Source organism: Caretta caretta, chromosome 10, assembly GCF_965140235.1.
Source record: "Caretta caretta isolate rCarCar2 chromosome 10, rCarCar1.hap1, whole genome shotgun sequence".
NCBI lineage: Eukaryota > Metazoa > Chordata > Testudines > Cheloniidae > Caretta > Caretta caretta.
The window spans coordinates 13,233,432-13,246,795 of NC_134215.1; the positions used below are offsets into that span (position 1 = coordinate 13,233,432).

Consider the following 13,364-nt stretch of genomic DNA (forward strand, 5'->3'; position numbering starts at 1 on the left):
AAGCATTTCTGAGTATGTGAGGCCATCCAGTGGCTTTTCATTCAGTTTTTGGATGTTTTTCTGTTCTTGAAATGATCCTACTTGTATCAGCCAACCTTTGCAATTAAATTTGTAGAAGTGCAGTATTTTAAATAATAAAACACAATGAAAAAAGTCAAAGGAAAAAATGCAAAAAAAAATTCAACAAACAAAAATCACCTTGCTTAAAATTAACATTTAGGGTGCATTCCTGCTTCCTGATTCATAGGGTGCTGGTTTTTTTGGAAGGCCAGATCGTGTGCACATGCAATAGCTTATTTTCCAAGATCCAGTGTAATCCCCACCATATATTGGGAGGGAAGGATTTTGAGTCCTTAATGTGTTTTGTGTCTGACTCAGCACCAGTGTTCTTAGTGACAGCATTTCATAGTGTGTTTAAAACTTCAATTATAAATGGGGAAAAAATAGGATTGGCTCATTCCAGCATATACAAGCTCACTGCTTAGAATTTGTTAATCACTGTATCTTCCCTCAAATCAGTACACCCAACAGAAAAATTTTTGTTGTGGTAGTCTTCTGAAAATCTGCAGTAACGAGAGGGATAGGGATTGCGCAGGACCTAAAATTTTCACTGTCCTGCGTTTGGTCAGTACTATGCTTCTACAGCGCCCCTCATCTGATGCATTTCATCATGCTTTAAAGAAAACCAACTGAAAATCAGAGCCTGGTCTTTTTATATAGGGAAGCTGCATAGAACAAATTTTCTGGATTTCAAAAACGAAAGTAAGCTGGAATCACAAATTGCCTAGAAAAAGTGTTTCAGCACCAATTTGCACTGTACCTGAAGGCTCTGCTCAGGATATTTTGGCATCGAACTGTTTTAAATAGATCTCTGAAAGTACACAAGTGAGAGCAGATGGGTAGATGGGTCAAGGTTTTGGTAATGGGCTAAAGAGTTTTTCAGTCTTTCAAATCCAACCCAGGGTGGTAGAGACTGAAAGTTACCAGCCAGTGGTGGTTCAGTCACTATGTCAAATACATTGGTGGTGCTCAGTGGACATGTTTCTGCATTTTAAAAAAACTCTGCTAATTGGGTTTCCTTTTTGATAGTCTTAGCAGAGATTATTATTGGGCCAGGAAGCCTGAGTTACTGTTTCACCCATTGAAATTATTCTTCCTGGTTATTACTAAAGAACATGGGTGGAGCCATGAGAAGAAAATACAAGTCTGCTGTCTTTGCTGTGTATCTCTTCTGGGGATAAACACAGGACTTTATTCTGCAGAGCACTCAATCTTGGTGTCCTTCACTTGCACTTATTTCACCTACATATTTAACCTAAATCAGAAATGTATGTACATTTTTATGGCATGTAATTTGGTCCAGTGGTCTTGGAGTTGGCACTCCACAAAAGGGTTTGATTCCTAGGTTCATCCTCAGATGCTTTCAAGAACTTGGAGCTCTGTGGAGAAAGCATCTAAAAATGACTGTGCTTTACTGGTAAAGTGTACCCCAGAACAGTAAACTAGTAAAGCAAAGCCTAGGGAGTGTCCAGACCCTTTATAAAGGGGTCCAGACCCTTTATTGATGATTAATTTAAGATAAAAACTCTAGTGAAGACAAGCTCTTATGCTTTGATGGCAGGAATAGGCCTCATGTTGCTCTGCAAACCCCCGAGGGCTAATTAAGGAAAAGTGGAGCAGAGATCCAAGGGGAGCTCTTCCTCAACCAAAAAATTGGTTTACCATTCTGGGCTGCAGGTTGAAAACCACTGTGCCAGACACACACTGGCCTGCTGAGCCCTGCACTGCCAGCGAGCCCCTTCCCCTCGAGGCTGACCCGAATCACACGCCACACCGACCTCTTGCCCAATGCCCCACCAACTCCCTATTCCCAGAACTTCCCTGCCCAGAGACCCATACACACACCCTCCTTGCCCACGCCCCACCCTTGCACAATCCTCCCACAGACCCATATGCCCAGAGCAGAGCCAGGACTGGAGCCCTGCGGCGCAGGGCTGGGCGGGGGGACACCATGGGGCCAGGAGCAAGGACCCGAGATGTGGGGCCAGGAGCAGAGGCCAAAGTAAAACCTGGGGGTGCTACAGTACCCCCTCACACACCTGTAGTTCCCAGGCCTATGATGCCCAGCACCCCCAACAAGTCCTCCACTGCTCAGCAACCCCGAGCCTTTCACTGCCCAGAGCCTCCCCCCAATCCTCCAGAGAGACCCACTCTCCTGCCCCTGTCCCCCTGCTCCACTCACTGGCCCTGCTGCTGGCAGGAGCGCTCCAGCAGGGTCGCCTGATCCTGTCTCCCCCTCAGCCAGCCCCGTCCCCTGCAGACTGGAGTGGCAAATTTAGAAATTTTTTTTGCACTCAGCTGTAACCTTAGTGTTACCCCTGTTTATACATCCCAGGAATGCCTTATCTCTTTTGGCCACAGCTTCACACTGGGACCTCATGTTCAGCTGATTATCCACCATGAGCTCCAGATCTTTTTCAGTCACTGCTTCCCAAGGTAGAGACCCCCATCCTGTAAGTATGGCCTACATTCTTTGTTCCTACATATATACATTTACATTTACATTTAGCTGAATTAAAGCACATATTGTCTGCTTGTGCCCAGTTTACCAAGCAATCCAGATCACACTTGAATCAGAGACCTGTTCTCTTCATTGTTTACCACTCACCTAAATTTTATCAGCAATAATTTTGTTTTCTTCTCAGTCCTGGATAAAAATATTAAATAGCATAAGGCCAAGAGCCAATCCCTGCAGAATCCTGCTGGACACACACCTGCCAATGATGATTCTCCATTTACAATTACATTTTAAGATCTATCAGTTAGCCAGTTTTTAATCCATTTAATATGTGACATGTTAATTTTATATTCTAGTTTTTTAATCAAAATATGTTGAACCAAGTGAAATGCCTTACAGAAGTCTAAGTATATCATATCAACAATATTACTTTTATCAACCAAGCTTGTTGATCTCGTCAAAAGAGATATCAAGTCAGTTGACAGGATCTATTTTCCATAAACTCATTTTGATTTGCATTAGTTACATTACCCTCCTTTAATTCTTTATTAATCGAGTCCCCTATCAGCTGCTCCATTATCGTGCCTCATGTGTATGTGTACCTAGGAAGCTTGATCAGTGCCAATGACTCCATCAAGAATGAGGTTAAAAGGAGATGTGCTTTAGTTGCAAGGGATGCATAGAAGTTGATGAGATCGTGGACTGATAAGAACATTATATTTGGTACCAAAGTGAACATTTATCAGTATACTAACAGTATTACTCAGTGGTCTAGAGACACGGTTAAATTAAAGGAAACAGACATCAGAAAGCTGGCGGCAGTAGAGATGAGAGTTCATCGGAAGATGGCAGATACAAAGTGGAATGATTTTAAGACAAATGAATAAGTTAGGAGAGTAGCATCTGAAATCAGGGTATGGGACTGACCGCAGTTGAAAGGATTACGATGTTGGAGACGCATTAGCAGAAAAACAGATGATAGGATGCCAAAGAAAATAATGCAAATGTAAGCACTGTCACAGACCTAGAGGCCGACCACCCACTAGATGGCATGACATCGTGTGCGTGGACGTGACCAGGCTGATATTAATGGAGAAATAGGTATGGACAAGAATGAATGGTAATGCTGTACTGCTCCTCATGTCTGTAAAGATGCTTTGGGATGAGAAGAAGGCAGTTTTAAAAAACTCCCTCTTAAAACTTATAATCATTACAAAAATATACCCTGTATTTTGAATTACTGAATATACTAGGTTTTATTATTAAATTATCTTATGAGAGCAATAACACTTCTAATACTGTGCAGTTGATTTCAGATAGATGATATCAAGCACTTAAGTAGTACTTTATATTTTCAGGTGCTATACAAATATTAACTAATTCTGATAACATTCCTGAGGGAAGAAGAAACTCAGTAACTGAGATGTTAGCAACTTCCCCAAGATCACAGAATAAGTCAGTGGTAGTGGTGCAATTAGTGCAATTACATATCAGACGATATTGAATCCCAACTCCGTGTTCATTTCCCTATACTACACTGCTTCCCATATAAATAGCTGCAATTCTTGGGTGCTGAATGTGTACTGATTATACTGCATTTCAAACAAATCTGACTTGCCCATCTGTGATAATGGTAAAGACCTTTGAACAGAGATACCATAATCAGTATACATTTGCATGATGCCTTATATTTCATGAACAATTAGTCATCATAACTGTTGTATCACATTGACATTGGAAACTGAAAGAGGAGGAGATAGAAATTGTCATTCTTCTCAGCTGGGTCTTCCCTCAAACTATAAATCAGCTCACTATGATTCACTTTAACGATCACAGGATGCAGTCATCTGACTGCAATAAGAGAACAAACTTTATTGTTTAGTTATATATATAAGAGGGCTGATTACTTTTAATTTTCAAAAGATGTTGGCTAAGAAGCTGTATGTGTAGGATGATGCATAACTTTAGTATTATGTTGATTAAGTGAATAACTCTCTTGATACATGTAGGACTAATTGTTAGCAATGGTATTTTTGGTAGAGTGGAGGCAGGTGAGGTAGAAGTTGCAGTAGTTAGCAGTTGTCAGGTTCGGTGATAATTATTAAAGCTCTGTGGATTGCCAGTGATTTAGAATTCCAAGTAGTGTATAAGGCAAACAGTCAGTTGCAGATGAAAATTGACAATTAAAAAAAAAAAACATATTGTTGTTAATATGGCAAAATGAATGGAGCAGATAGATTATAGTTGATATTATTCTAATTAAAACAGACGCTACATTTGTTCTTTGTTTATTTTAATTTCAGACAATCATTTCTTTAATTGTTTGGTATTACTGATGATGATGTCTGAGAGGGAGATCAGAGTCTGTCAACGGCGCTCTCCATTATGACAGTACACACTGATACCATCGGATCTGAGAGAAAGTGATTGTGTCCCTTACCTCCCTGTATCAAATACAGCTCAGTACTGCTAATAAGAGTCTGACACTAAAATAATAAAGCCTGCTATCTCTTTGTTCTCATCCACTTAAGAGCGGATGCAATGGGGCATATTCAGTGAAAGCTAGCAGGGAGATGGAAAGTTCTGGCTTGTTCACCTGTCCTCTAATCTTTTGTGGCTTGTAGCTGTCACTATTAATTTGCTGAACAAAGTAAGGCCTAACACTCAGCTTGATGGCATGTCTTTGTTTATCTTCCTGCCTACACCAAGTAGGCATCATTAAGTGGAGAGATGACCAAGGCAGGCAGCAGGTTATGGATATGGTTAGAGTTGGATTGGCTAGCTCTAAGTTGTTGGTTGTTATTATTAAGTGGCTAACTCTAGTCCAGAATACATGAGAAATATGAGCTCCTCTTCCCCTTCCCTTAGGCTACTTTGCCTGTTACTACTGGTGATTTAACATACCATATATTTCTGCTCTTTTGAGGCACCAGTGTAATTAAGAACCACTGTGTTAGAGTTTCCCATGACAGTTGCCTAGGGTGACTACCTTTTCAAAAGGCAAAAGTGGGACACATGCAGGAGCCCCACCCCACCCCTCCTCTTCCTCCAAGGCCCTGCCTCTGCTCCTCCTTTTCTACCTGAGGCCCTGCCCCCTGCCCAGGTCAGAAGCTGGAGCCAGGTTGTGGTAAGAGCCACCTAGGGAGCCTGGGCCACTGTGCGGAGTCCCGGACACTCCACCTGCCAGGGTCCAGGGGCTGAGAGCAGCCTCTGGCCCATGTCTCCACGCCCTGGGGCACACTGCCCAGGGCAGGTGTAGGGTCTGGGGCTCCCTACAGCGGCTCAGGCTCCCTCGGTAGCTCTTACAATGGCCCAGCTCTGGTTTCTGGCCTGGCCAGGGGGTGGGGCCTTGGGGGGAAGAGGAAGAGCAGGGGCAGGGCCTTGTGGCGGGGTGGCTAAGGCCCCCCGCACTCCCCCTCCCCCAAAAAAGGGACTGATGCTGCCCGTGAGCTTGGGCAGGCAAGGAGCGGTGCTTCAGAGAATTCGTGACAAACACTGTCCCAGAGTCATTCAAGCTACAACCGGGACTTAAACTCTGCATTTTGGGACTGTCCTGCCCAATTCAGGATAGGTGATCACCCTACAGCTGCTATACATTTCATAATATCCTGTGGTTGGTACAGGAATAAGTGCTACATTCTTGGCTGAAGAGAAGATATTTGAGGAACTTGTTTTTAATAGGTGATTGAGAATTTATTTTGCTTTTTCACTTATTTATTTTTTGCTTCTCAGGCTGCTATTTAATCATAGAGAGGAAGAGAGATAAAACTACTCCAGTAATAGATTAAGAGGGGGTTAATATGTATGCGTTGACTACGTGCCAAGAGATTGCCATGCTTGTGCTTTCTATCGACTGCTTTATCTGACTGAGTAGTGGAGAACTGTTGTTCAGAGGACTCATTCACTGACCATGTTTAGGCAATCCTGTCTCAGCAACGTGTTTGCTATCCAACTCCTTCAGGTATTAAAGAACACCTAGCTGCGGTACGCACAGTTTGTGCACTAATTTAACTACATTGTTTTATACATTGGTCTACTTCAATCCATGCAGACCCCATGTGCGGACATTATTTTGGATTGAGTGCCCTATATAGATTTAGTGTAAATCTGTAAAAATATTATTTAACCTAAATTGATTTTTGACACTCTGAAACAGATTTAAGAGTTTCTATGCAAGGGAGGTTTCACTGATTTAACTATATCGGTGCACAAACATAGGAATTGTTATTCTGGATCAGAAACCCCAGGGTTGATCTAGTCAAGCATTCTGTCACCGGTGGTGCCCAGCACCAGATGCTTCAGAGAAAGGTGCAAGAAACCCCTGAATTTTTGGGATTACTGGTTTTTAAATTTATATCTCCCTCTGAATAGTAAGTCAGGCTAAATAGTTTGCTGTTACTCATTCAAGTTCTTTCCATGAAATCTACCTATGTTTAAGGTTTGTTCTTTTACAAGAGGGTTCACCTTATTCATCTCATCCTTGCAGCAGCAATGTGTGTGCCCTCATGCCTAAAATACCTGATTTTCATTCCCTCCCTGGAGAGCTTGTAGCAGTGCTCCTTATTGAGTGCAGAAAGGAGCAGCATGTTGGCTCACATGGTTTTGAGCAACTATCATCAAATGATGCCTGCTCTGTATTTTTTGCATTGGCTGGGTTTTTAAAGCTCACAGTGGTGTGCGCCCTGGCTGTGTGCGAAGCCTCTTCCTTATGTTTCTTTCTGACTGGTTTCCGTGCTCACACACCACCTGTCTTTTGGGGATCCAGTGGTACTGTAGTATTTTAATCAGCAATTAATCTTTGACTGTGATGGGCTGTGTATGAAATTCACTCTCACAGAATATCAATCTATTATCGGTCCCTTTCTTCTTTAAAAAAAACCCTTAAACCTTTTTTTCCAATGATGCGTTTTAACATGGTTGCTGTTGACCTTATATTTATTACCTTCCTCTGTCACACCTCATTTAGCACATTTATCTTCTGTTGCAGATGCCCTTTCTTTGCTTGATGACTTTAACTAATAGTGCATTTTATTATTTTAATATATCGCGTAGGACCTTAAGTTCCCACAGTGGGTGAAAAGTGGAGGATTTACTTTAGAAACATAGTAGTAGTAATTCCTCTCTTTCTGTTTTGACCTGCAGAATATTTTATTCATGCTGCTATAGTAACGTATCTGGTTATTTCCAAATGCCTATGTGACCTGTTTAGGAGAGGTCTTTCAAGACTTGGATTTGCTACAACAATCATGTTGAAGGAAATGGTTACAGCAGAATTATTCCCCAACGTAATTAAATGCTATGTGGTCTTGTGGTTGAGATGTAACTTCATTTCAACAGCCTGGCTTTGTCCAAGGCTGTAGTGCAGTTTTTGGAAGACCATGGTTTCCAACAATTGATTTCCTTGATTCCCTTGTTACAAATGAGCCTCTACTGTAGGTTGCCAACCCTCTAGGATTGTCCTGGAGTCTCCAGAAATTCAAGATTAATCTTTAATTAAAGGTTATGTCATGTGATGAAACCTCCAGGAATACGTCCAACCAAAATTGGCAACCCTACTGTTGTGTGCAGAACCATTTAAATGTCTATCTAGATTTAGAGGAAATATACTGTAGACTATTTTAAGTTATTTTATTTTTAAATTACATTTTATTCAAGTAAACTGCTACAGTGAACTGTAAGAATATTCAGCAGGTGACCACAAGGTGGAATTTCTAAAGAGTTTTCAGTCAAGGCCTTGATATTACTTTAGGTCTTATTCTAGAATTAATTTGAATATTGTTTTACAAAAATTCATATTAATATTGAAACAAAACTTTCTATCCAGGACTCCATGCTGGCATTGATCCCCCACTACTGCTGGTTTTTAATCTCCTGTGTAATAAGACATCATATGCTTTAAAATCCAGGTTGAACTGATTCACTTTATTCTTGTCAGTGTTTGGTCTCAGTTTCAAAGAACTCTTAGTGGTAAAAAATGATTTTAAGTATATTTTTATTTTTTAAAACTACAGATCTTATGAGAAACTCGTAAATTCAAAACCAGCCTCTGGGTGTGACATGCAATAACGTGGGAGCTGCACCTGCTAGAGTTAAAGTTGTTAATAAATATTATCTCCAAAATTTTGAGCATTCTTGTTGATATAATTAAAGATGTTGGTACTCAACCTCAGAGAAAAGTATAAGGGGACTGATTGCTTCTGATGTACGAAATATGTAAATGAACAAAATAGACAAGAAAAGGGGTTCTATTTCCAGCTTTTATGAGGATATTACAAATAATGAAACGTTAAAAATAAAAAAGGGGAAATGCCTCTCTTAGCTCATTTTTCTACATATGGAAAAATAACATTAGGAATATATTAAAATGCTTTGATGGACAATGGAAAAATTAAAAGTAATAAGTATAATACATGAGACATTTCACACTTAAATTCATTTGCTACATGGCAATCTAATGTTGTAGTTGTTTGACATAAATATGATTGCTTTTATTCATAGATAAACCTTGCATTATATAGTAACAGTAGCAATAATTTGCACTTATTAAAAGCTTTGCAAAAATTAAACTTTACAGCACATATTTGAGGCATGTAAGTGTTTTACTCACTTTTCAGCTGCATATAGATTCATAGATATTTAGGTCAAAAGGGACCATTATGATCATCTAGTCCGACCTCCTGCACAACGCAGGCCACAGAATTTCACCCACCACTCCTGCAAAAAACCTCACACCTATATCTGTGCTATTGAAGTCCTCAAATTGTAGTTTAAAGACTTCAAGGAGCAGAGAATCCTCCAGCAAGTGACCCGTGCCCCATGCTACAGAGGAAGGCAAAAAACCTCCAGGGCCTCTTCCAATCTGCCCTGGAGGAAAATTCCTTCCCGACCCCAGATATGGTGATCAGCTAAACCCTGAGCATAAGGGGAAAGATTCATCAGCCAGATACTACAGAAAATTCTTTCCTGGGTAACTCAGATCCCACCCCATCTAATATCCCATCACAGGCCATTGGGCCTATTTACCATGAATATTTAATTACCAAAACCATGTTATCCCATCATACCATCTCCTCCATAAACTTATCAAATTTAATCTTAAAGCCAGATAGATCTTTTGCCCCCACTGCTTCCCTTGGAAGGCTATTCCAAAACTTCACTCCTCTGATGGTTAGAAACCTTCGTCTAATTTCTAGTCTAAATTTCCTGGTGGCCAGTTTATATCCATTTGTTCTTGTGTGCACATTGGTACTGAGCTTAAATAATTCCTCTCCCTCTCCGGTATTTATCCCTCTGATATATTTATAGAGAGCAATCATATCTCCCCTCAGCCTTCTTTTAGTTAGGTTAAACAAGCCAAGCTCCTTGAGTCTCCTTTCATAAGACAAGTTTTCCATTCCTCGGATCATCCTAGTAGCCCTTCTCTGTACCTGTTCCAGTTTGAATTCATCCTTCTTAAACATGGGAGACCAGAACTGCACACAGTATTCCAGGTGAGGTCTCACCAGTGCCTTGTATAACGGTACTAAAACCTCCTTATCCCTACTGGAAATACCTCTCCTGATGCATCCCAAGACCGCATTAGCTTTTTTCACGGCCATATCACATTGGCGGCTCATAGTCATCCTATGATCAACCAATACTCCAAGGTCCTTCTCCTCCTCCGTTACTTCTAATTGATGCGTCCCTAGCTTATAACTAAAATTCTTGTTATTAATCCCTAAATGCATGACCTTACACTTCTCACTATTAAATTTCATCCTATTACTATTACTCCAGTTTACAAGGTCATCAAGATCCTCCTGTAGGATATCCCTGTCCTTCTCTAAATTGGCAATACCTCCCAGCTTTGTGTCATCCGCAACTTTATTAGCACACTCCCACTTTTTGTGCCGAGGTCAGTAATAAAAAGATTAAATAAGATTGAGGGAAAAAATGATTACTTGGCTTCTCAGAACTGAGACTAGAATTCAAGACCCTAATTCTGCTCTCCCTTTCACTGTTGTCAATATTATTTAATTCCAATCAAGTCAGTGGCATCACTCAGGATTTCTACTGGTATGAGAGCAGAATTTGGCTCCAAACCTAACCACTGTACTACTGTCACTCTTTCTTAGTAAACATACATAGTACAACCCCATTTAACTGAGTCTTGTTTATTTCCCCCAGGACTTTTAAATATAGTCCCCTGGCATATTTTCACTGCACTCTGACACAAACAACTCCCATGATTCTGTCCTCCCACCTCAGAATACTAGTAACTCTCACCTGAAGTCAGTGAGAGTTAACATCCAGAAAGCAAATAGGATCTTGGAACTGTACATCCAAAAGGGCTGATTCGGATCTCTCATACACCAGTTTTATACCAGTGTAATTCAGAAGACTTCAGTGGACTTGCTACTGATTTACAATAGTGTAAATGAGATCAGGTCCAGAGTTCAGCCTCTACAAAACTCGTGGCCAGTTAGCCTATTGTTTATAAACTAGTTTATCTTCATTAATATGAAACCTTTTGAATAAATGGGGTTGTATTTTATGAAGCAAGATGATGAACACTGATTGTCTTTTTGTTGTGTACCAGTGGAAATGGAAAGTTCAACAGATGAACATAGGATGGATCATCTGAAACAGCCTTTAATATATTGCTCAATGAATTTGTTAATTGCGTGCTGGCTCTCTTATTTAGACTAGTAAAGTAGTGGTACTCAACCAGGGGTACATGTACAGGGTACATGTACGTGGAGGTCTTCCAGAGAGTACACCAACTCAACTAGATACTTGCCTAATTTTACAACTGGCTACATAAAAAGCACTAACAAAGTCAGTACAAACTAAAATTTCATACACTGACTTGTTTATACTTCTCTCTATATTATACACTGAAATGTAAGTACAATATTCATATTCCAGTCAATTTATTTTATATTTATATGGTAAAAGCGAGTTTGGTTTCCAAATGGAAAGTATGGAAGCTAGTGATTTTATCAATTACCCAACACAAATCAGTCTGAAAACCAGCTGTAGCAATAACATAAGCAGATGCAGAGGTGAACAATTTTGTTAGTTTATTGATTTGACATAACTGGCTCTTCTGAAAGCAGAGAGGCTACAAACCATAAATCAACTCAAAAATACTAAACTCTGTGAGAAAATAATACTGTTAATAATGTCACTTTTCTTGTGCTGACTTTCTAATGTACAGCGTATGCAAATAGAAATTTATACAGTACACTTTAATAATTGAAAGAGGTTTACATTTAAATGGTGATAGACTTGTATCTTATTTTTGAAATAATTTAATAAATTCTTTGCAAATTTTTGTACATCAGTAGGCTACTTTTACCTGCATATATACAGTACTTCACCAATATTAATTCAAATGCAAAACAGATGGGCTCATATTTACAAAGCAATCAGAAACCTTCAGGCATTGAAATGGAAAGGCCCCACTTTTGATGTACTGGTGTTTGCCATGTTTTGAGAACTTGTCATATCAAGGATTTGTTCATAAAACTCCTTATATTTTCACTATCCCATATTTAATTTTCTCTCAAGTACAGTTTCTAATGTATGTGCTCATATATTTTTATATTTGTATAACCAGTACAAAGTCGTTGCCTATTTGAATGTTTACTTCAATGTTTATTTTTTAAAAAGTCACTATTGATCTAATATTCAAGGAGAGTGCGAGCGAATATAGTAAGCCTTCTCAGCATTTTCCGCAGTTGCATGCCATAGTGTCTACGGAGCAACCAAAAGATCAGGCTCACTATTGAAAATAACAACCCAGTCTAATCCAGAAACAAAAATGAGGGGGTGGGGAGGGGAATCAATTGATGATATACTCATATTTAAAATATTTCTGAGGATATGTGCAAAAATACTTAACTTCAGGCACACACACATACACAAACTAGGACTTTAAAACAGTCTGCAGATTTGTAGAGTATGTTGAAGAAAACGGAATAGATCTTCCTTCCCCCCCCCCCCCCCCTTCCATTGTACTGGACAGCCTTGAATTACAATATCAAATCATTCCAATAAAACTGAAATGTCATAAAAAGACAACAGAACAGAAGATAGTGAAGCTAAAACACTGTGAATGGTACCACGGATAAAGTGTGAGGCCCCACGTGAAAGAGTAGTAGAGCAAAATGAAACATGAAAATCAAATTTTATAGTACATTAAAAGTGACAAGAAGTGATTATCTGAAGAGAGGTTATAAAAGATCAGTCGTGTGAAGCAGGGAATTTCATGTAAGTGGAAAAGGACAGAAATTAATGTGGCATTTTATACTTTGCAAATGAAGAGGCTGCATGTTTGTGAAAATTAGGGATAAGATTATGTGGGGACATAAAATTAGAAGTGTGCAAGGAAAGCAAATAGAGTTAAAATTGACAATGCAGCTAAATCTCTAAGACAGGTATAACATTCTGGAGGTGTGTTTTAAAGAGGTAATCAGTCTGGTGTGACTCTATAGTCACACCACACAAGGCCAGTTTCCTTCCATCTAGAAATTCTGTTTCCTTGGATGCTGGACTGCACTTCTGCAACAACTTTTATAGGACAGAAATGCTGGGTTTAATGTTGCCCTTCAGGAAATGGATTTCCTTTTGGTAAGAAGAGGAGAGTTTATTCTGCTAGATGGGTATAAGAGAAGTTTTATTATCTGTTCACTTGTGGGGGGGAGGGGGATTAAAGAAGGCTAGGCTGCAATTGTTACAAGTATTCAGAGTAGAGAAGGAAACAGATGATTTGTAAAAATGCCCATACAGGCCCAGGTTAAAGCACAGGCACTCTAGGCCCTCACAAACTGAGTGCAACTGGTGCCCTGAAGTATCCCTTAGT

At 39.8% G+C, this 13,364-nt stretch overlaps 1 protein-coding gene across 2 annotated transcripts in view; it reads left to right on the forward strand.

The window, feature by feature from the left end:
- Positions 1-13,364, forward strand: part of CHLSN (cholesin) — a 194,612-nt gene that overhangs the window by 63,193 nt on the left and 118,055 nt on the right. The window lies entirely within an intron of this gene.